The sequence below is a fragment of the Chiloscyllium punctatum genome, chromosome 39 (genome assembly GCF_047496795.1).
Source record: "Chiloscyllium punctatum isolate Juve2018m chromosome 39, sChiPun1.3, whole genome shotgun sequence".
Lineage (NCBI taxonomy): Eukaryota > Metazoa > Chordata > Chondrichthyes > Orectolobiformes > Hemiscylliidae > Chiloscyllium > Chiloscyllium punctatum.
Genome location: NC_092777.1, coordinates 39557786 through 39582063, shown reverse-complemented (window position 1 = coordinate 39582063; position 24278 = coordinate 39557786). Strand labels below are relative to the sequence as shown.

At 39.4% G+C, this 24278-nt stretch overlaps 1 protein-coding gene across 21 annotated transcripts in view; it reads right to left on the bottom strand.

Moving 5' to 3' along the window:
- rbfox3a (RNA binding fox-1 homolog 3a) overlaps positions 1–24278 on the bottom strand; it is a 1527015-nt gene that overhangs the window by 1048350 nt on the left and 454387 nt on the right. The window lies entirely within an intron of this gene.

The following is a 24278-nucleotide window of genomic DNA, read 5'->3' as shown; positions in this document are numbered from 1 at the left end:
TATCACCTGCATCCAACCATCCCATGCTTCCCAAAACACTGTCTAATATTAGATGTAATTCTGTTATTGTGCAGCATTTGCTAAATAATCCCAAATGTGCAAATAACTATGCTGATAACCAGTTTAGGATTGTTAGTCAGACTTGCAGTGTGCACACTTGAAGCACGAGAAGCTACATATATTAAAACACATGGCAGAAAGAAAGAATGTGTGCTCCACCTGTTTCAACTCAATAAAAATAGGTAGCAAGCTTTTGCTGGTTCATTTTACATGGCTAATCCTTGACAAGTAGAGTCAGAGTCCATCTACTTGATTTATTACTTCACCAAACCAATACTTAACTAGTGCATTCTCAATGACAATGTCTCTATTAACCAGAGACAACTTGCTAACTAATCGACACACTCTTCCCAGACAATATAAATGTTGTTTACTCATTATTTTTGGTATTTCTTGTGAATTGTTATGATGAGTACAAACAAAAAACTTTGATGAAATGTGACTTTTTTAAAAACAATACTTAAGCTATTTACCACCAAAGGACTCATTCTTTATTTGTTAATTTAAGAACCTGGCTGAGTTATTTCTGATACTGAACAACATATAGCCTAATTACATAAAATTAACAATATCACCATGCTTTCGAAATCAAACTTTATCATGGCCAGTGGAGGAGAAGGTCAAGAAATGGAATTCCCTCTTAACTGGGTCCTAATAATGGTTTTCTCTTTCTGTTATTTTATATCAATCATTTGTAAAGTTTATATCTTTTTGTTTTTTTGGTTCTGCTCATTCAAAGCAATAGCTCTTACCACATTTTCCTAATGAAACCACATGGGTACGAATAATGGAAACATCACAAAAAGAAATATGAATGTGTGACAGGCCTGTTTCTCCTTCCATATCTTAGTTCCCTAATAGTTCTGATCTGGAAATATAATAGTTCAGTTAATAATTTGCTCATATAGTTTCAACATATGGAAATGCAAATCTGCCAACTTTACTTTAGATAAGGTCCCTTAATTCCAGAAAGAAGAATCCAACATGCATTCATACAACGAATTTTATCACCTTTCAGTTATACAAGATAGTAGAAGCTACTGTCGGCTAGGTATGCTATTGGACTGGTATTGTCAGTTATACAAGTTAATCACCACTTTCTGCCCAACCTCCCAAATGGATAAAAAAAAACATATAGGTTAAGTTAAGGGAAACTGCACAATGTTATAATCGCGTTAGAAACTGAAAGGGAAATCCAAAAACCCAGCAGTCAACCAACTGAACTACTCCACAAAATTTCTCATTTCTAAACAGAAACAAACTTTTTGTTCATGAGAACTAAGCAAAGCAAGCACTATGCACACATTATTCTTTATAATTACTTGTAGTGTGAACTTGGTAGTAATTTTTACTCCCCCTTATAGGAGTACCCTTACAGCAGAGCTTCCCAAAGTGGGCGGGATGGTCTGGACTATCACTGGGTTGTGAGCTGAAAGTTTGGGTTCATGAAGTTCAAGATAGAAATGGTTGCCATGGAACTCCGACCAAGTCAGTAGAGCTGTGCAGCTACTCCCAAACAGGCCTGTACTATCACAGATATGCCTCTTCATTCTTACTAAGGGTGCAACAATCTTCAAACTTCAAATGAGTGGGAAAATGTTTGATAAGTAAGCCTTATTCAGTACAAGAATTTTGAAGTTACATTAACATTTCCTGCAGCAGAACAATAATGCATTACATAACTGCCCAGGATTCACTCTGATTTTACTTCAGTATTCTAGCTTTCTCTGAGTTATGTAAGTTTATAGGGATTCTTTCACCAGAGTTTAGCTTTTTTTCCCCATTTACAGGATGTAGGCATCGCTGGCATTTATTGCCCAGAGGGCAGTTAACAGTCAACCACATTGCTGTGGTTCTGGAGTCATATGTAGCCCAGACCAGCTAAGGATGGCAGTTCATAAAGGACGTTAGTGAAGCAGATGGATTTTTATGATAGAATAGTTACACAAACATTATTAGACTCTTAATTCCAGACTTTTATTGAATTCAAATTCCTCCATCTGCCATGGCAGGATTTGAACTCATGTCCCCCAGTCATAACCTAAGTCTCTTGATTAATTGTCTAGTAATAATACTACAAAGCTATCATCGCCCCCTCAAATTTAGGCTTCATTGCATTCTTGCTTAGGGATTTAAACATCAGGTGCATCCCAGGCCCAAATGGCTTCCATAGCATCTGTACACTTGCTGATCCTCCCTACCAAGATGACTGGTTCCAAGACAACTGCAAGCTCTGTGAAGGCCACTGTAGAAGATTTCTTCCCCTAGTGTCAATTCTTCTAATTTATTTGCCCATTGAAAACTTCAAATTAAGTTTGAAACATATCAATATTCCACAAGATGAACAATAAAGTCTTTTCTCTGTTTAAGATGCATATTTGATGAATATCTATTTCTGTCTACTTTTCCAAATCAGTGAGCCATAGCCTACGAACAAAACCAAAACTGCAACTCCATTCTGTAAGAAACACAACCCTTTAATTCTATAATCCAAATGAATAATTTCTATCTCTAATAGCATTTTACAAACATTTTTCCAGAATTTCTAGCATTTAGCTTCTTTTATGGAGATAACGCTAGATACCCCGACTTTACCAAGAAGTCCAGAAATGGATAATCCATTATTCAGTATTTGTGTGTCCAACTTTCACCTTGAAAATAACTATAAGCTTGCTTTTCTTTATAATTAACTCAAAGCTAGTTCAGATTCACTTCTTGGTTACTTATCAATTTCTCAATTACATGTCTCCTTTTGTCTACAGTTAAAATTTTAATTTTCATATCTAACAGTTAAATTGCAAAGCATATGAATGCTAAACCAAATATTCAAAACAACAGTAAAATGCAGGGGCAATTCAAAACAACATTTGAAACTAGGAATAATGTTAACTGTTCCTTTCTTTGTTTTGATTGTAAGTCATTTGTCTATACTACAATTAAATGTAAATAAAAACCTTAATTTGGAAAATTACTTACACCTGAGGTAACTGAAGGAGAATTAAACACCTCCACACTGCATCAACCATACATTTTGAACATTTAGCTTCAATGTAATTTAGGATGTTCATTCATATCCCTTCTATTATAACAGTTTCATAATGGCTTCTGTAAGTAACTTTTGCCTGCTACAATCCAATGGTTCACATTTCATGCACCCTTCCAACTGAGCTTAGGAGAACATGTGTGTATGCATCAAATAATTGAAGGAACTAAAATTCATATTCTAAGCAGTCTTTATCCGATGTATCCTCAATTAGATGCAGCAAGACCTGGACAATGTCCAAGCTTGGGCTAGTATGACAAGTATCATTTGTGTCAAGACTATCTTCAGTAAATGAGAATCTAACCATTGGCCCTCTCATTCAATTACATTTCCATTGCTGAATCCTTTGATTGTTCATATGAGGAGCCAAAAGTAGACTGGGGTTATTCGTGGCATTTCTAGTATCCTGGTTAATGTTCTTTCCTTGGAATTAAAAAGGGAGTTCATCGTATTAGCATATAAGATTCTGTGGAGGGGTTGACAGGGTAGATAATAAAAGGATGTTTTCCTTAATGGGAAAATCAAGATATGGAGTACAATTCTAAAACAAGCTGTCATCCATTTAAGATAAAAATACAGAGGACAACTTTAAATTCATTTTTAGTTGGGGGTAAGCTGCCTCTTGGAACCACTGCAGTATTTTTAGGGTAGGGACACGCACGATGCTGTTATCAAGGGAGTCCCAGGGTTTAATCCAACTACAGTGGAGGAAGGATGATGTAGTTAAAAATTAGGACATGAGTGGTTTGGAGGAGAACCTGTATACGGAGGTGTTCACATACACCTGCTGCCCTTGTCATTCAAGATGGCAGAGTTTGTGGGTTTGGAAGGTACCATCAAAGGAGAGTTTGTGAGTTACTGCAGTGTTTCCTGTAGATGATACACATTACTGCAACTATGCATTGATCTTGGAGGGAGTTAATGTGGAAGATGCTGAATGGGGGCAATGGTTAGATTCCCTTTTGTCGAAGATGGTCATTGCATGGTGTGAATGTTACTTGCCACTTACCAGTCCAAGCTGCATTTTGTCCAGGCTTACTGCATTTAAACAACTTCAGTATCAGGAATTGCAAATGGTGCTGAGCACTGTGCAGTCATCGGTAAATATCGCCACCTGTGGAGAGAACGTCACCGATGAAACTGAAGATCATACAATAATAGAATCTCTACAGTGTGGAAGCAGGCCATTTGACCCATTGAATCCACACCGACCCTCTGAACACCATCTCATCCAGATCCACCACCCTACCCTATTCCTGTAACCCAGAATTTCCTGTGACTAATCCACTGAGCCTGCACATCCCTGAACACTATGGGCAAGTTACCATGGCCAATCCACCTAATCTACACATCGTTGAACAGTGTCCACGCAGACACGACAAGGGTGTGCAAACTCCACACAGTCACCCATAGTTGGAATCGAACCCGGGTCGCTGGTGCTGTGCAGATCATTGGGGCAAGGAACCTATAATTAGGAGCTCCCGCACTGATGTGCTTGAAGTGTGATGATTAAACCCCTGCAATCACAACTATCTTTCAGCTCGATATGACTCCATGAGTATTCTTCTTGATTCCCATTGACTGAAGTTTTGTTAGGAATCCTTGATGCCACATTTGGTCAAATGCAGCCTTGATGTCAAGGGCAGTCATTCTCTCCTCATCTCTGGAATTCAGCTGATTTGGATCCAAGCTGAATTAAGGTCAGGAACTGCTTCATCCTGGTGAAAAGCAAACTTAGCATCAGTGAAGAGGTTTTATTTCATAAATGTCACTTGATAGCACAGTTGGTGAACCTCCATCACTTTACTAGTGATTGAGAATATACTGATGGAAAGAGGTAATTTCCTAGGGTGAATTCCCCCTGCTTTATAACATACCTCATCAATTTTCCACATTGTCAGTCGCTGTCAGTATCATAAGCGCCGGAACAGCCTGGCTAGGGGCATAGCTAGTTCTGGAGTACAAGTCTTCAGCACTATTGCTAGAATGTTGTCAGGGTCCATTGTCTTTGCATATCCAGTGTCTTCACCATTTCTTGATACCATGTGGTATAGTTATAATTGGTTAAAAACTGCCGTCTATGATGTTCAGGATATTAGGAGTCGACTGAGATGGATCATCCATTGGCACTTATGGCTCAAGATGGTGCAAATGCTTCAACCTTGCCTTTTGTGCTGGGCATCTCTATTATTGAGGATAATGATATTTCTGGAACTTCCTCCTCCAGTGAGTTATTTAATGCTGCCCCACCAATCACACTGGAACTGGCAGGATGGCAAAGCTTGATTCTGATCTGTTAGTTGTAGGATCATTTTTCCCTATCTATTGCATTTTGATTCTGCTGTTTGGAACCACAAGTAGTCCTACTTTATAGTTTCACCTGGTTGGTGCCTCATTTTTAGCTCTGCCAAGTGCTGCTTCTGGCATGCCCTCTTGCACTCTATATTGAACCAGTATTGTTCTGCTGACTTTACGGTAATGACAGAGTGGAGAATATGCCAGGCCATGGGGTTACAGATCATGCATGAATATAATTCTCCTGCTGCTGATGAGCCACAACATCTCCTCAATAGCCAGTCAGTAGCTATGTTAACAAGCCACTCTTGGTGATGGATCTTGAAGTTTCTCAATCAAGGTACACACTGAACTCTTGCCACCCTCAGTGCTTACTCCAAATGGTATTCCTCATGGAATGTATTGACTCACCAGGTGAGGGGATGTGAGCAGTAGGCTGTAATCAGCAGAAGGTTCCCTCATCCATGTTTGACATTATGTCATGAGATTCAAGAGGGTCTGGAGTCAATGTTGAGGACTCTCATTGCAACTCCTTCCCGATTGGAAATGACTGTTTCTCAGAGGGTCATGAAACTTTGGATTTCTCTGCCCCAAAGAGCAGCAGAGACTGAATTATTGACTAAATTCAAGGCTGAGAATGACGAATACTTGAACAAGATAGGAAATCAAGAGTTATAGGAGGTGCCAGCAACATATCGCTGATGCCCAGATTAGATCAGATCAGTCATAGTGTTGCTGACTGGTGAAGCATGCATAAGGGGACCTAAGGCCTACATCTGTTCCTATTTAGAGTCATAGAGTCATAGAGATGTACAGCACAGAAACACACCCTTTGGTCAAACTCGTCCATGCCGATCAGATATCCCAACCTAATCTAGTCCCACCTGCTAGCACCCGGCCCATATCCCTCCAAACCCTTCCTATTCATATACCCATCCAAATGCCTTTTAAATATTGCAATTGTACTAGCCTCCACCACTTCCTCTGGCAGCTCATTCCATACATGCATCACCTTCTGTGTGAAAAAGTTGCCCCTTAGGTATCTTTTATATTTTTCCCTCTCACCCTAAACCTATGCCCTCTAGTTCTGGATTCCCCCGTCCCAGGGAAAATACTTTGTCTATTTACCCTATCCATGCCCCTCATGATTTTATAAACCTCTATAAGGTCACCCCTCAGCCTCTGACGCTCCAGGGAAAACAGCCCTAGCCTATTCAACCTCTCCCTATAGCTCAAATCCTCCAACCCTGGCAACATCCTTGTAAATCTTTTCTGAACCCTTTCAAGTTTCACAACATCCTTCCAATAGGAAGGAGCCCAGAATTGCACACAATATTCCAAAATTGGCCAAACCAATGTCTTGTACAGCGCAACAAGACCTCCCAACTCTTGTACTCAATAGTATGTTCTTAGACACTATTATAATGTTTTGCCTCTTTCGGGATATTATATGTACTTTACATGTGGTCTCCTTATGTGAGGAAGGATGATCTGGCTCGAGAGGTAGTACAACAATGGTTTATCAAACTGATCTCATAGAAACCTGTAAACGTTTAACAGGAGTAGATCAGGTAAACACAGGAAAGATGTTCCTGATGTTTGGAGTGTCATAAATTATGGGTCACAACCTCAGAATATGGGACAGTCCATTTAGAACTGAAATGACGAAAAACTTCTTCACCCAGAAGGCGCTGAGCTTTGGAATTTTCTACCACAAGTGGTTGAGGTAAAATCATTACATGTTTTCAAAAAGGAGTTAGATCTAGGGTCACAGGACTAGAGGGATCAAATGCATGGGGAGAAAGTGGGAACAAGGTGCTGAGTTGGATGAACAGCCACAATCAAATTGAGGAAGTAGAGCAGGATTGAAGGGCTGAATGACCTACTCCTGTCCATGTTTTCCATGTTTGTATGTGTATCATGAGGGATAGTGGGAGGGGAAGTGTCTCGTCATGGTGCTGCAGTCATTAGAATAAATGTAAATTTACAACCTGCGCTATGCCTGTTGGACCTGTCGGCCGTTTAAACCTGCCTGTCAATTTCATATGCTTGAACGTACCCAAAAAACGTTCACAATTAGTTTTTAACATCTTAGTTTTTTCTTCAATGTTATTGAAACAGTTTGAATGCTGTGTTTCCCTACATAATGAGTCATTGCAGTCCAATGAAATAATTTGCTGTCTGAAGTATCTTGAGCTGTTTTTTTTAAGCTGGCAGTTCTCCATGTAAAATTGAGGAATACTTGCATGGTCTTCTTTTCATAACAACTTTACCTTAGCAATAAACACACATCCAATCTGCAAGTATCTGCTATTTAATTTTGTGCTACTTTCTAAACTAAAAATAGAAGCACTTTTGTTTTAACTGTAGCATCTGACAGATACTTTTTCCTCCCTTTCTGGGAAAAGGTGGGAAAAGGTGGGAAAGAGGTGGAAAGATCCCACCCCCACCACCACCCCCGCCCCGCCCCCGAGTCGATGATCACTCCATTAAACCATGTTACAAACATTCATGCTATTGCAAACAATTCCTGATGTGGAACCTGAACCTGGATCTCCTAGTCCAGAGCTAGAGATGTTATTATTGCACTACAAACCACACACAATAATATAGTGGGGTCTATCATGAAGCAAATAATGATCAAAATTTTCACTCAAAATAACAACAAGGCTGTCAATGCTCATCCTTATTATGGAGTATATCAGACAGCAAGTGATCACATGAACATAATTAACTCTCAAAATTAGAAAGGTGCTGTCTGAATTCCTTATTCCTCCAGAAGCTATGATGTCTCGTTAAGAAACTGAACAATCAATATATGGAATGATGGTATGTATGTGATAATTACACTAAACATATCAGGAAAGGTTAGAGCGTATGTGATAAACAGCCACAAAATTCACCAGAAGATGTTGGAGTATATTCATTTCTACCCAATTAAATTTTTGATGCTGTAATGAGGTTTAATTACTGCTAAGGCCTTGAAAATTGCAAGTGTCAAATTGAAGTCCATTAGATTTTAATCACTATTGGAGCTTTACATTAACAATTTTTAAAAAGTACTTCTCCTGATTTATTCCCTCTCATTTTCTCAATCGTATATTTCTCTCCCTCCTTTTATTTCTGTTTCTGCATCAAATTTGGTTTGGAATGATGTAATACTTGCTGGTTTAAACATTGTGGCCTGGATTTTAGCCTGGTTGTGAAGATGATGGGATTGATGGGGGAACGGGGATTGATAGGTGAACAGCCCAAAAGAGCAAGCTTCCTGAATATTTTGCAGTTCTTAATTAGACCTTTTCCAATTTCTTTCCCCTGTCAGTTTCCTGCCTACATACTAGCCTAACTGTCAAGGTTGGTGTCTTGTTGAGTATGAAATGAGCAACAGAGGTCTACAGACAAGCAGATCTGGATGTATCTGTGGAGTGAGAAACTGTTAATGTTTTGAGTCTGGTATGACTTTTTCTGAACTGACCTGCTGAGTTTTTCCAGTGTTTTCTGTTTCTTTCAGACTTCCAGCATACACAGTACCTTTCCTTTATTCGAGGGAAAATGTTGGAGACTATTATAAAATATGTGATAACAGAACATTTGGAAAATATTAACATGGGTGTATGAAAAATGAATTGTGCTTAATAAATCTAATGGAGATTTTTGAGGATGTAGAATAGATAAGGAAGAACCAGTGGATGTAGTGCATTTGGATTTACAGAAGGCTCTTGTTAAGGTCCCTCATGAGTGGTTGGTGAACAAAATTAAAGCACGTGGGATATGGCTTATATCTTGGCATGGATTGAGAATTGGTTGGCAGGCAGGAAAAACAGAGTGAGAATAAATGAACAATACATGCAATAATCTAGGTAGTCTCACCAAGGCCCTATATAAATGTTGTAAAACATCGCTTCTTCTGAACTCAAATGCTCCAACAAAGAAAACAAACATACCATTTGCCTTCTTAATTGCTTGCTGCACTCTGCTTTCATTGACTGATGCACAAGAACACTGAGATCCCTTTGTAGATCCACATTTCCCAATATATTATATTCAAAAGTACAAAATCAGAAGAGGAGAAGTTACAATAGTGACCTGGTGGAGGGAAAGTCTGATAGTGTTTAGCTTAGTGCAAGAGTAGCTAGAGTTGGTGAGAGATTTCCTGAGCAGTCGGATGGGCCTGGAGAAAGCATTCATGTTTTAAAGGCACTTAACTCAAGCTCTTTAGGCTTTCAAGCACCTTCAAATGTATTAGGTACTTCAAAGGCCTGGAATAACCAAAGAATCAATTATAGTGGTAAATCTGGCTGATATCTTGGGTGGATCATCAAATGAGGCTATATGGGCAGAATTAAAACTCACATAAGGAGCAAATATCTTGGTGTGTACCAAGGGCTCCCAAATAGTCATGGAGAGATGGAAAAACAAATATGTGGTCAAATTTCAGAAATATGTAATAATAAAATATTAGTAGGGATCTTAACTACACAAATAATAACTTGCCCAACATTGATGTTAGACTGACTGGCTTATAATATTGGTTTTTGCATGCATGGTAGGGAGGGCAAAAAATTCTTATATCTCATCCAGTAAACATTATTAGCCAGTACAGTACATAGAAAGGCCAGCAATAGAAGGGGCAGTTCTGGGCCTTATATTCGGAAATGAGCCCTTGCAGGTGGAAGGCATATTAGGAAGAAAACCTTTTGGAGATAGTGACTAGCAATCACTTGGATTTAAGATTGTTATTGAAAAAGTATAAGGATATAGGTCAAATATAAAAGCTCTAAACTGGGAAAAGGCTAGTTTTACTCAGTTTACAATTTGGCCCAAGTAGACTGGGAGCAGATACTTGCAAGTTAAACTATCAAAACAGTGGGAAGGATCCAAGAAGGAAATACTGAAAAAACAGGCAAATATGCTCCCAAAGTGACAAAGGGTGAAACCAAGTTTGGTGAACCCAGAATGTCAAGGGACATAAACATTAGCATTGGGGAAAAAACTTATGGAAGATACTGGCTAGTCAATTTGGCAGAGTCCCTTGAGGATCAAAAGTGCAGTGGGTGAGGTACTTGATAGGGAAATTGGACGGTGCTAAGATGATGCATGAGAAAGTATTGGTTGATAGAATAAGGAAAAACCAAAAAATAAATAAACAGCACAACTAGAGAAGGAGTATAGCCTGTTAGGGGCGATAGAGATAATCTGTATGAGGACCTGGAAGATGGAGCCATAGTTCTCAAATTAAGACTTTGCATTGGGTCTTCACAATGTAAAGGACAACACAGGCCTGGACACCTGGGTGGAGCACTGTGAAATTTTAAGATAAATTAACACAGAGAAAAGGAGGAATTAGTATGTTTATTAGCCTTAAAAGTGAATAAAACTGCAGGCCCAGATGAGATGAATTCTATGCTGTTGAGGGAGGAGATATCAAGGGCCCTGGCAGGAGCTTTTAAAATCCTCTCTTGCCAAGGGAAGGGGCAAAGAGAATGGAGGACTCTTACATTGTCCAATTATTAAAAAAGACTGGAAGGGAGAGACCACAATATTGTCAGCCAGTCAGTCTACATCAATGGTGGGGACATTATTACAAAGAATTCTAAGGGACAGAATATATTTTAAGAGACACAGATTAAATGGGAACATTCAGCTTGGATTTGTTAAGTGATAATTGTATTTGACAAATTTGAGGTAACTCCAAGTTGATAAGAGTAAATGCATTTCATGTGGTCAACAAGGCTTTTGATAAGGTGCCTAATGGTAGACTGGTCAAGAAAGTAAGAGCCCATGGAATCCAAGACAAAGTGGTGCAGTAGATCCAAAATTGGCTGAGAAGCAGAAAGTAGAGGGTGATGGTAGAGGGATGTTTCTATTTCCAATGGAGCTCTACAGGCCTCAGGGGGTATGGTCAACAACACATCAGTTGTTAGGGTGATAAATAGTGAGAAGGATATCTGGAAACAGCAGGAGGATATCAATGGACTAGTCAGGCAGGCAGAGCAATGGCAAATGGAATTCAACCTTGGAAAAATATGTGAAGGAATGTGAAGAGCTAATAAGGCAACAAATTACACTATTAATGGTCGAACTCCGGAAAGAAAGATCAGCGGGACCTAGATGGGCATATCCAAAGATCCCTGAAGATAGCACAGCAGGGAGATAAGGTGGTTAAGAAGGCATTTTAGATACTTGCCTTTATTAGCAAAGGCATTGAATACATGAGCAGGGGGTTTGTGTTGGAACAGTGTAACACATTATTTGGGCCATAATTGGACTAAATGCTTCATGTTGCATGTGTAGGCTATGATACATGTCCAACAAAGATCTCTCAATGAGCTTAAATGTGTGCAATTCTTCACTTGATTTGCATTCTGACATGATGTTCTCCAAATATATGGGGTGAAAAGCATGCTTTCCTTTATGAACAAAGCAACAGATTTTAGGAAATATTATGTCTTGTTTCAATGCTGTTTTTCACATCTCCATTGCAAATATTTATGTTCTATATGTGCTCTATTTTATTCTGGACCCACAGTTTACTAATTGCCCTCTAACATGGTCTGGCAAGCACTCAGTTCAAAGGAACTAAAGAAATTAAGGATGGACAATAATTGCTTATCCTGTCAATGAAGTTCACATCACACGACATATTAAAGAACTATACACACAACTCCATAATCTAAACGTGTTGTAATGCCTATTCTCTCATGCCTATCATTCAAAAATATTTATAATAAGCAAAAGTAGATTGGCCACAAAGCTGCTAATTAAATCAAGGATTCAAAATTCTTTGGTTATTTATGTAAATGAAAACATTAATTAAAACATTTTAAACTTTGCTGCCACACTTACTAAGATTGAAAGTTCACTGAATTGTACTTAATAATGCAATCGGGGATCAGCTTGCAAACATTCAATTCATGATAGAATATATCTATCTTCCAAATCCTTTGTTATTTTATTATCACATTAATATGAGCTTGCGCTAAAACTTGTCGGAGCTCATAATAGTACCTAAACTACAAGTAACATTGCAGAAAATTTTAAGTAGTCTGTACTTGTTTTCAGGATGTTGGAACCAAGCTGGCTATTCACTTCAGCAGACATGACTGACTGAACAACACTTTCAATATTTACACCTACCACAGAGCTGACAACGACAATAGCAGATTCAGGTTATGCATTACCATGAGGATTACCATGGGCGGCACGGTGGCACAGTGGTTAGCACTGCTGCCTCACAGCGCCGGAGACCAGGGTTCAATTCCCGCCTCAGGCGACTGACTGTGTGGAGTTTGCACATTCTCCCCGTGTCTGCGTGGGTTTCCTCCGGGTGCTCCGGTTTCCTCCCACAGTCCAAAAAAAAAAATGTGCCGGTCAGGTGAATTGTCTAAGCTAAATTGCCCGTTGAGTTAGGTAGATGCAGATGCAGATGCAGATGTAGGGGTATGGGTGGGTTACGCTTCGGCGGGGCGGTGTGGACTTGTTGGGCCGAAGGGCCTGTTTCCACACTGTAAGTAATCTAATCTAATCTAATCAACCATTTTCATTCAAAGGCAAAGTATGGTGGTCATTTGGTCATAAACCATACTGTCCACACAGACAAAATACAAGAGCTCCATGACTTGATTTAACAGGCACTATCCACATTGCTGTACAGAGTACAGAATTGATACATTATGTACTTCAAGAGATCATCTACACTATCCCTCGCAACATATGGGAAGCAAATACGGAAAAAAAGGTGCCTATTGACTTGCTTGCTGTGAACAGAGCTGTAAATGCTGATACCTCACTGGGTAATCATTGGGAAACCAACATACCTGTAACATCTGCATCAATTCCCTTTTTATGACTCTACACAAGAACAAGGAATCTGAAATGATTGCTGTCACAATCAGGGCATCTTACTGCTGAACATTGAAGAAAATGTATTTGCAAGTATTGCCCTGGTCAGCTGCAGATCTATGCTAAACACATTTACACCAAATCTCAGTGAGCTTTCAGAACTGGAAGATCGACAATTGACATGAGCTGCTCAGTCCAGCATTTATAACGGAAATGTTGAGAGCAAAGGAGACTATTATATATTTTACTAATGTCATCAAGAAATTTGACTACTTGAGCAGAGGTGATCTAATTAAGCAGGACAATTGGCCGCCTTTAAAGTTGCTCAATATTAACTTCTTTTTCCAAGATGACATGATGAGTAAGAGAGAGAGAAAAACAGAAAGTGAGGACTGTGGATGCTGGAGAGTGAGAGTCTAAAGGTGTGACACTGGAAAAGCACAGCAGGTCAGGCAACATCCAAGGATCAGGCGACTCAACATTTTGGGCATAAGCCCTTCATCAGGAACGTCGACTCTCCTGCTTCTCGGATGCCACCTGACCTGTTGAACTTTTTCAGTGCCACACTTTGCAACTCAAGCATAATGGGTAAGGTCAGCTATGACTGAGCAGCATCATTTGAGCATCACTGTGGACTCAGAGGGTTGTGGTCTTATTCCAACCCTCTTTGGCACATTCTATCTTTGTTATATGCCTTCAAGTGATCCACAGAGAGTGTCTACTTTGATACTGATGGAAAATCGTTCAGTCTGACTCCCCTGAGTTCTCAGAGAGTTGTTTTATGCTGATGATACCACACGAGTGGATGAACAGCTGCAGCAGCAATTGCACAGACTCCCCCCATAAGTGTCATGAGTTTGATTTGGTTGTCAGCACCAGGAAGACAAATGACATGATCCAGGATGTTGTGGACAGTGATAGCGTTCCTACCTCTGGAACAAAAGGTCTGTGTTCTTTTCCCAACTCTCCCTGAAGGTGTGTACTAACATGTTGGCACAGGTTGATTAAAGCTATTGCAGAAGGCTTCCATCTAACAGTAGTGATAATGCTGGAGGTTATTGATAGCTGTATAACTAGGCAGTACACTCATTGGCATTCTATGACTTGATGCTGAGACTAACTATTGCAACTTTTGTGATGCAGTTGTTATATGTAAGCTGAGTAAATGCATGTGAAATAACAGGAACTTGACTAAAAACACCAAACGGTGAGTCTACGACTCTTTCACAGTGGTGTGACCTGGTCAATATGTGCTAGACAGGAGAAAAGGCTGAACAGCTCAATCTTCACTGTCTCAGGTGTGACCTTGGCATCCTGTGATAGGCCAAGATGATGCCACACGAGCATGTGTCCAGGAGCATGACTTTGTGAAGTCCCATTGCGAATACATTGGATAGATGGCAGCTGTGGCCCAAAGACATTCTGAACATCTAGTTGGCCATAGAGTCATGACTTCTGAGGTTTCTATATTTCCACTACAAGAACCCCTGAAAGTGAGGTAATAAGAAGTTGTATATTGACACTAGCAACGAGGCATCCGTCAGTGATAACCGCAACCTCTGGAGGCTGACTGTTTAGAAAGTCACTGAAAAAGGCTAGCAAAACCAAAGAGCTGAATTGGCTGAGGCAAGTGTCCAGAGAAAACAGAGGTCAATAAATCATGCACCTTTGCAGGCTATTATGTTTCTCTGCAGCAAGTACATATCAAAATATGACTAAGCCAGACCAGGCGATATTTCATACAGAATTGACCAGTACAGTGCAAACAATCATCTCAGGAGATGGAAGACTGCCAGAAGTCATATTGGGTGAACAGACTGGAAAGTTGAAATAAGAGCTAAATTGTAAGTGTGGAAGTCAAGACAGCTAAGTTAACGACCTTAATTAACCAACCAGCCCCTGTTTCACCTAAACCTGAAGGTAGACCCAAAGATACAAAAGACCATTCACATTTTGTTGCCCTATCACAAATCTTGACAATGCTTGCCAAGGACATGTCCAAATAATGATTCAGCAGAAAAGATATCATCCTATTCTCCAGGCACATTGCTATCAAAGTGAACCACACAGTTCAAAAACAATCTATTCAACAGAGAAGCTTTGTAAATATATAGAGATAAACAGTTCACAAATTTGACAAACATTGAACATCATCATGTCACATCCTGACTTGATTTTGTCACTCATTTCAAACATAGAGTCATTGAATCATAGTGATGTACAGCACTGAAACAGACCCTTCAGTCCAACTCATCCATGCCAATCAGATATCCTAACCCAACCTAGTCCCACCTCCCAGCATCTGGCCCATATCCCTTCAAACCCTTCCTATTCATATACCCATGCAGATGCCTTTTAAATATTGCAACTGTATTAGCCTACACCACTTCCTTTGGTAGCTTATTCCAGACACGTTCCACCCTCTGCTTGAAACAGTTGCCCCTTAGGTCTCTTTTATATCTTTCCCCTCTCACCCTAAACCTATGTCCTCTAGTTCTGGACTCCCCCACTGCAGGGAAAATACTTTGTCTATTTATCCTACCCATGTCCCTCATGATTTTATAAACCTCTATAAGGTCACCCCTCAGCCTCTGAAGCTCCAGGGAAAACAGCCCTAGCCTAGTCAACCTCTCCCCATAGCTCAAATCCTCCAACGCTGGCAACATCCTTATAAATCTTTTCTGAACCCTTTCAAGTTTCACAAACATCTTTCCGATAGGAAGGAGACCAGAATTGCACTCTCTCTAAGAAGTGTGCTTCAATATATTACTCCAACCTGGCAGGGAATAAGGGTATGCTCCTGTTCAAAGAAAGTCAGTGTAAACCCTGTGGCACAAAGATATCTACGCAATATTGGATGGTTCTGCTAAAGTACCCAGTCATATTATTGAAAGTTTTACATAGTGCCTCACGAATGAAAACATTCTCTAGCCTGAATTGACATGCCAAGCAGACTTGCAAGATGTCTGGTAATGGCTCAACAATGAAGTTGGGGAACTAGTATCATTGGTACTACGTCTGGAGAAAGTAAGGTGCAGAGCTGTGTCATTAGCTATGAGGGGACCAGCAATTAGCAAACTCTAGATAGTGACAGATATGGTCTTAACCTTGCCACCTTTGGGGACAGAAAGCTCAGGTGCCAATCAGTTCTCCTTACAACCAGACACACATATGTGCATGGCATAAAAGAATGCAGCACAGAGACATACCCTTTGGTCCAATTAATACATGCTGACCAAGTTTCCCAAACTTAACTAGTCCCATTTGCCAGCACTTTGCCCACTTCCCTTTAAACTTTTACTCTTCATGTCCTGTCCAAACGTCTTTTAAATGTTGTAACTGTAGCTGCATCTACCACTTCCTCTGGCAATTCATTCAATATTCGAACCACCTTCTGCATGAAGAAGTTCTCCCTCATGTCCCTTTTAAATCTTTCTTCTCTCACCTTAAAAATATGCCCCTTAGATTTGAACACCCCTACCCTAGGGAAAAGATATTTATTATTCACCATATCTATGCCCCTTTTGATTTTATGGACCTCTATCAGCTTATCCCTCAGCCTATCCATAGAGCTCAAAACCTCCAGTTCCAACAACATCCTGGCAAATCTATTCTGAATCCTTTCTAATTAAATAATATCCTTCCTATAGTAGGAAGTGTGCACAGTACTCCAAAAGTGGCCTCATCAACATCCTGTGGAATCTCAACGTAACATCCCAACTCCTATACTCAATGGTCTGAGCAATAAAGGCAAGCATGCTAAACGCATTCTCAACCACCCTGTCTACTGTGATGCAACTTTTAAAGAAATATGTACCTGAACCCCTCGATCTCTGTTCAACAACACTACCAGGGCCATACCATTAACTATACAAGTTCTCCCCTTGTTCATTTTACCAAAATGCAATACCTCACTTTTATCCACAGTATGTTTCTCTGTGTGTGTGTGTGTCTGAATGTGTGTGTCTATGTTTGACAGTCAACTATCAGCATTTGCCATCATTAATCCTCTCAAATTGATTTCAACTTCAGAAACGCCAACATACACAGGAATCTTGAAGTTGCAGTCTGTTACTCAGTGCTCTATCAGAAGCTGGGATGTGTCATCCACCTTCATCTCTCCAGGTGAGCTGTAATCACTGAAATCAATGAGAAATTTTAAATTTTCCCTTTTCCTGAAAAGGTCCTTCAAAGATGTCCTTGGACTGAAATGAAAGACTCCTAACAACTTCAAATCTTCTTTTGTGCTAGATATGACTCCAAACAGGAGAGCGTTTTCCCCATTTCCATTAACTCAAATTTTACTTGGGGCCCTTGATCACACACTCAGTCAAATGCTATTTTAATGTTAAAGGCCATTCATATCTCACTTCTGGAGTTCAGCTCTTTTTTGGACAGTCTGTAATGAGATATGGAGCTGTATGGCAATGTAGAACACAAACTGAGCAATCCCTTTGCAAGTGCTGCTTGATAGGCATGGCGATCAACCCCTTCCATCACTTTGCTAATTCTGTTTGGGTACAAATTGAAGTCATCCTGTTGAAGGCAGCAGATACATTGGCATCAAAAATCCATATGACTGTACTAATAGCTTGGCAGAAATAATTTGAGAACCATGCTTGAAAATTCATGGAAGTGTTCCCCTCTTCATGGCAGACTTTCTCATGAGTAACTATAATCACCAATCCATTAGTGATCAAGCAGGACTCTTCCACACACTGCATGGCACATCAGTTACTATCTGCTTAAAAGGTGCAGATAAATCCCAGAATTCTCTTTCGCAACTATGGCCCTTGGTGTTCAGCACCTACTCCCAGTTCGACAGAGCTGGGGAGACATCCTCTGTCAGGACTCTGTAGATATCCATGTCCCCAGTGCCTGTTTCTGCTTACTTGTGGGTTCCGAGTCATCAGGTGAAAATCCAACTCACTGAATTATTGAAGTATATGCATTTGAGCTGGTACTTGGCTGTACATCCTTGAACAGTGCCTTTTAGAAGGGATAAATCAACTGGGGAACTGTGCTAATGGATGTACAGCGACACTTCCTGTATGCATGAATTCCTCGGTAGATAAACATAAGGATGTGAAATAGACTCCATAGTACACACTGAGTTTCATGTTTGTGATGTCTTGCACCTCATCCTTTCTAACATCTCAAATCTGCTCTCTTCTTTTTTAAGGAGTCCCATAGCAACAGAAAAGTAGAACCAAACTAGAACTAAGCCATTTAGTGCTTTTTGAGTCTCCACCACTATCGAGGGCCAAAGGGCCTGTACTGTGCTGTATTTATTTTTCAATATGATTAGGGCTAATCATCCAGCTCAGTACCTGACCTCTCCTCATACCCTTTTATCTGCTGATCCCTAAAAACCATATCAAACTTCTTCTTGATAACCTTCAAAGTTTTGGCCTCATCCACTTTCTGTGGCAGAGAATTCCACAGGCTCACTTGAGAGTGACTGATAGCTGCAACTGATTTAACGAGTGTGAGAGATGTATCAAATTGCATCTCGAGTGAGTGGCAGCACTGGATGGATAAATGGGGAAGAGTGTTAGGTGAATGTTGGAGGGCTTATACCACAGATGGAGATGAATCAGCAAAGGTACTCACCATTCCTGAATTGGTTAGATCATTAAATTGCTTCTGCACTGCATCCAAGACTGGAGCATAATGCATGTATATTCTTCATGCTCTTGGAAGTACCCATTTGCAGGAATGCCTCATTTCAGCTATGAATACTTTGCATGAATCCATCTTAAACACTCTCCCAATTCCTTATAATTTTAATTCTACATGGTGCCTTTACATAGAATCACATCGTGCAGGTTCACATCACCTTTACTTTACAGTTTGGAGATGCCAAATCCTGAATTCAAAATATGTAGCTCCAGTTAAGGTGAAATTGGACAATCTGGTGTGTTCGCTTGACTTGCAGGTTTTATTTATACAATTCAATCCTCTGCCCACATTAATATCCAGGCCAAAGACCTCCTTTCTTGCCACCATCTTTTTACTGTTTGCATCAGTGTCTATTCTAACAAGACCATCATTTCCAATACTTTGATCTGATTTAATCACCTTCCTGTACATGTCCAAAACTGCTGGTTGGAGCTAGCCACAGAAAATTACTTTCAACCAACGAAACAATTGTCGTATAATTTTCACTTATTTATAGCCATTCCTGACTAAGACCGATTCTAGAAAATCTAATGCTTCCCTTTCTACTTGCAAAGTTTGAGGTGATTTTCTTAAGTAGTGAGTTTCCATATACTCTATTCAATAATTGTGATGTTAAACTGCAGTTAAATAGAGGCAATACAAATGATGCCTCCTCAATGACTCCACGAATACAAGGACCAGTACTTTGAACAATTGACAGAATGGAAAGATGCTACAAAAAACTAACCAGATGTGTATTTAAGTTCACTGCTCAAATTGGACGAACTATTAATTTCTGCTCTTCCAAGCTATCTATTACAATTTGTAAAACCTATCACATTCTAAAACTGATCTAGTGGAGTTTTCTGAACTATACAACCTTGTTCTTGAAAGCTGCTAACCTTACTTCCTATCCATCAATTAGCCTTTAGATTTCAAAGTATTCCAGTAGCGCACACACTTAAACAGCTTAAAGTAGAACTGAAGTTGAGACTACCAAGTGACACAGATCTATCTCCTTCCAATACTACTGCAATACTAGCTCCTGTTACAGACATCACAGAGCTTTTACAGGACATTGGATGAGCAAGGATCCTAAATTAATGAGAATAAAAATGACAACATCATCTGGACAGACAGTAACATTAGATGCAGTCCAGTTGTCTATTCTGTATAAGCATACCACTATTTCTCTATTCCTTTTTTTGAAAATATAAAAGCAAATCTAAACCTAAAACTGGAGAAAAAAAAAGTAAAGGGCTCTGCTGAATGCATTGTAGTCCATGATTAATGTTTGATGTTGAAAAGCCAAAGATAGGGTCTAAAGAGAAGGATGAGTCCCAGCAGACTCCACGTGTCTAACCAGTGCAGACAGCAATCAACAAAGCCAATACATTTTTGAACAACCACAATCATAATAGCAGAATGCAAGTTAGAAGAAGCTGGGATCAAATTGTGCAATGATCAGCCAACATCTTTCAAGTATAGTGCATGGTTTCACTCATTTAAGAGCAAGGGAAACTTTTAAATTCTCATTGTCACATAGAAAAACCACAAGGCTTTTAGCATGGTGTCAATGCTTTGAGTAATACATCATGCACACTTTAACCTGAAGGAATCAGTTTGGGATATGACCTTTTAGAACCATATAGATAGAATGAATGAGTGAGTGGAAAATGTAAATCAGGCATATTGTTTTCAATTAAATTTTGAGTATTGAACCAACGAGTGAAAACCTCAGATCTTTAAAAGTGAAATGGCCTGGGATGAGTATTGAAGGCAGGTGGGGAATGGTGCTTGAAGACATTTCTGGATGAATAAAAGTAAGCTGGAAGAAATGCCCTACCCTATACAAAATCTAATAAATTTGGCAGCAAATTAAACAGTAATTTGGTAATAATTCAGAATTTTATCAGAAATGTTATCCAAACTCTGAATATTTTACTTTTAGATCAAAACATCAAGAGATTTTAAACTGAAAGATTAAAACCAAAATGACTTCTCAAACAGAGTCTTAAATTGGAAGTAAAACCTGTCAGCACATTATTACATTGTATTGACAATAGACAATAGTCAATAGAGTAAAAACAATGACTGCAGATGCTGAAAATCAAATACTGGATTAGTGGTGCTGGAAGAGCACAGCAGTTCAGGCAGCATCCAACGAGCAGCGAAATCAACGTTTCGGGCAAAAGCCCTTCATCAGGAATAAAATAGATGCAGGATTAGGCCATTCTGCCCCTCGAGCCTGCACCACCATTAAATATGATCATGGCTGATCATCCATAATTAGTATCCTGTTCCTGCCTTATCTCCATAACCCTCGATTCCACTAGCCTTGAGAGCTCTATCCAACTCTTTCTTAAATGAATCCAGAGACTGGGCCTCCACTGTCCTCTGGGGCAGAGCATTCCACACAGCCACCACTCTCTAGGTGAAGAAGTTTCTTCTCATCTTTGTCCTAAATGGTCTACCCCATATTTTTAAGATGTGCCCTCTGGTTCGGCACTCACCTGTCAACGGAAACATGTTTCCTGCCTCCAGAGTGTCCAATCCTTTAATAATCTTATATGACTCAATCAGATCCCCTCTCAGTCTTCTAAACTCAAGGGTATACAAGCCCAGTCGCTTCAGTCTTTCAGCGTAAGGTAGTCCCGCCATTCCAGGAATTGACCTCGTGAACCTACACTGCACTCCCTCAATAGCCAGAATGTCTTTCCTCAAATTTGGAGACCAGAACTGCACACAGTACTCCAGGTGTGTACAGGGCCCTGTACAGCTGCAGAAGAACCTCTTTGCTTCTATACTCAATCCCTCTTGTTATGAAGGCCAGCTGATGCCCGAAACGTCGATTCTCCTGTTCCTTGGATGCTGCCTGACCTGCTGCGCTTTTCCAGCAACACATTTTCAGCTCTAATCTCCAGCATCTGCAGTCCTCACTTTCTCCAGCATGCTATTAGCCTTCTTTACCAACTGCTGTACCTGCATGCTTACCTTCATTGACTGGTGTACAAGAACACCCAGATCTCTCTGTACTGCCCCTTTACCTAAATTGATCCCATTTAGGTAGCAATCTGCCTTCCTGTTCATGCCACCAAAGTGGATAACCATACATTTATCCACATTAAACTGTATCTGCCATGCATCTGACCACTCACCTAACCTGTCCAGGTCACCCTGTAATCTCCTAACATCCTCCTCACATTTCACCTTGCCACCCAGCTTAGTATCATCAGCAAATTTGCTAATGTTATTACTAAAACCATCTTCTATATCATTAACATATATTGTAAAAAGCTGCGGTCCCAGCACTTATCCCTGCGGTACCCCACTGGTCACTGCCTGCTATTCCGAAATGGAGCCGTTTATCACTACTCTTTGTTTCCTATTAGCCAACCAACTTTCAGTCCAAGTTAGTACTTTGCCTCCAATACCATGCACCCTAATTTTGCTCACTAACCTCCTATGTGGGACTTTATCAAAAGCTTTCTGAAAGTCCAGGTACACTACATCTACTGGATCTCCCTCATCCATCTTCAGAGTTACATCCTCAAAAAATTCCAGAAGATTAGTCAAGCATGATTTCCCCTTCATAAATCCATGCTGACTCTGACCTATCCTGTTACGACTATCCAGATGTGTCGTATTGGTATTTATCAAAGTCATCAGGTTTTAAGAGTGATTATCTAGTCAATAGGTTAGGCTGTGAAATAAAGGTTTATATTTACTAAGAATATCCTATTTCCAAATTGTCCCCTGAATCTGGGAAATATATTTTCTGGTTCTATTATACTTGTTTTCAGTGTCTTCAGACATTTGATTATGTGTCGAGTTTTCACAAATAATAAGACTTTGGGTACAAACATTTCACATTCACATTTGGATCATGGGCCAAATAGTGTAATTGCATACAAATTTCAGTAAATCTTCAGAATTATCTCTGGCAATACAGGAATAATGTCGATAATTAAAACTATTACCTTTTGTGCATGCTTTGTACAATCAGGTACTGAAATGTCCAAAAGGGAAGCAATCATTTCTTCCATTAAAATAATTATTTTCCAACCTAAAATTAGCACTAAATAACATATTTTAAAAATGACAGCCAAATAGAATAAAAGTATAACTTTCTTGTTTCAAATGAGCCTTCATGAAGAACACAGAGGTAGAACAGAATTCGCACACCCCCACTTTCCCCAGTCTAGTCCTTTCTAATCCACACTTCCAGAACCTACCAGATGCATACTGAATAGAACCACAATGAAGAAATGGATACATTTGCAAATGGCAAAAAAATAGTAAGTACTGTTTGCTTGATCATAAAATGGAAGATATACTTTCGATACAGAACATATGTTGAGAAAAAACAGTCTTCAGATGTACATAGTTGGATGGTTTTTATTCAATCTTGATCTCCTTAAGTTCTTCAGAATATTACAAGATTGTAACACATTGAAGGGTTTAAGTTACAGGAGAAATCTCAAGAGTAAAGGCTGAGTGGTTTATAAATATCACCTAAACCTAGGAACATATTCCAGCCTTGACCCAGACCAGTATGAATATTTAATTGAATGTGATCCGTTTTACTGCTGTTCCTTATTTTGTTGGAACTAAAGTGTGGCAAATTTAGACAAAAAGATGCGAATAACAGGAAAAACAAACTGAGAAAAAACTGGACGTAACTTCACCATAATATTGTGAAAGTGTCAGGATGTCACCATATTTTGGGGTTATTATTTAATTTATAACTGAAAGGTTCATATGAAAATATCAGACATGCTTAATTTTCAGTTTTATCCAAAGCTTTAGCTTCACGAATAGTTTTAATTTTGCTGACATACCAGCATTGCTGAAGAGTTACATGTACAGCATACAATTATATCAATATATATGCATTGGCTAAAAGTGACTCAAATTTGACTACCGAATCTTAAGCAATTTATGAAAAGTCTGAGAAAAAAATCTCAATTATTGAATTCTTTATCAGATTTGATCAAGATGATATATTTTAAAAACTATGATAAATTAGCTAATGAAAGAGGGACATTCTCTCTTTAAGCATGTCCCTTCTAATAACTTGTTTCTTACTTCTAAATAAATGAGCTACGAATCCCAGAGATTCCTACCATTGCACATATGAATTTACTATCATCTATCATCCAACCCCCCACCCCACCTAGTTTTAACTCAGAGAAATCCATTTATTCCAATCCTATTCCATCAGAACTTATCTCTACCTTCTTATCTGTAATCGATTTGAATTCATCTCCGCCTCTATTTCTGGCTTAAGCCCTCTCCATCTGAACCTATTCAATATCAAATCCATTGGATGAAAAATAATACAGGGGAAATAAATTCATTTGGATTCAAAGAGAAA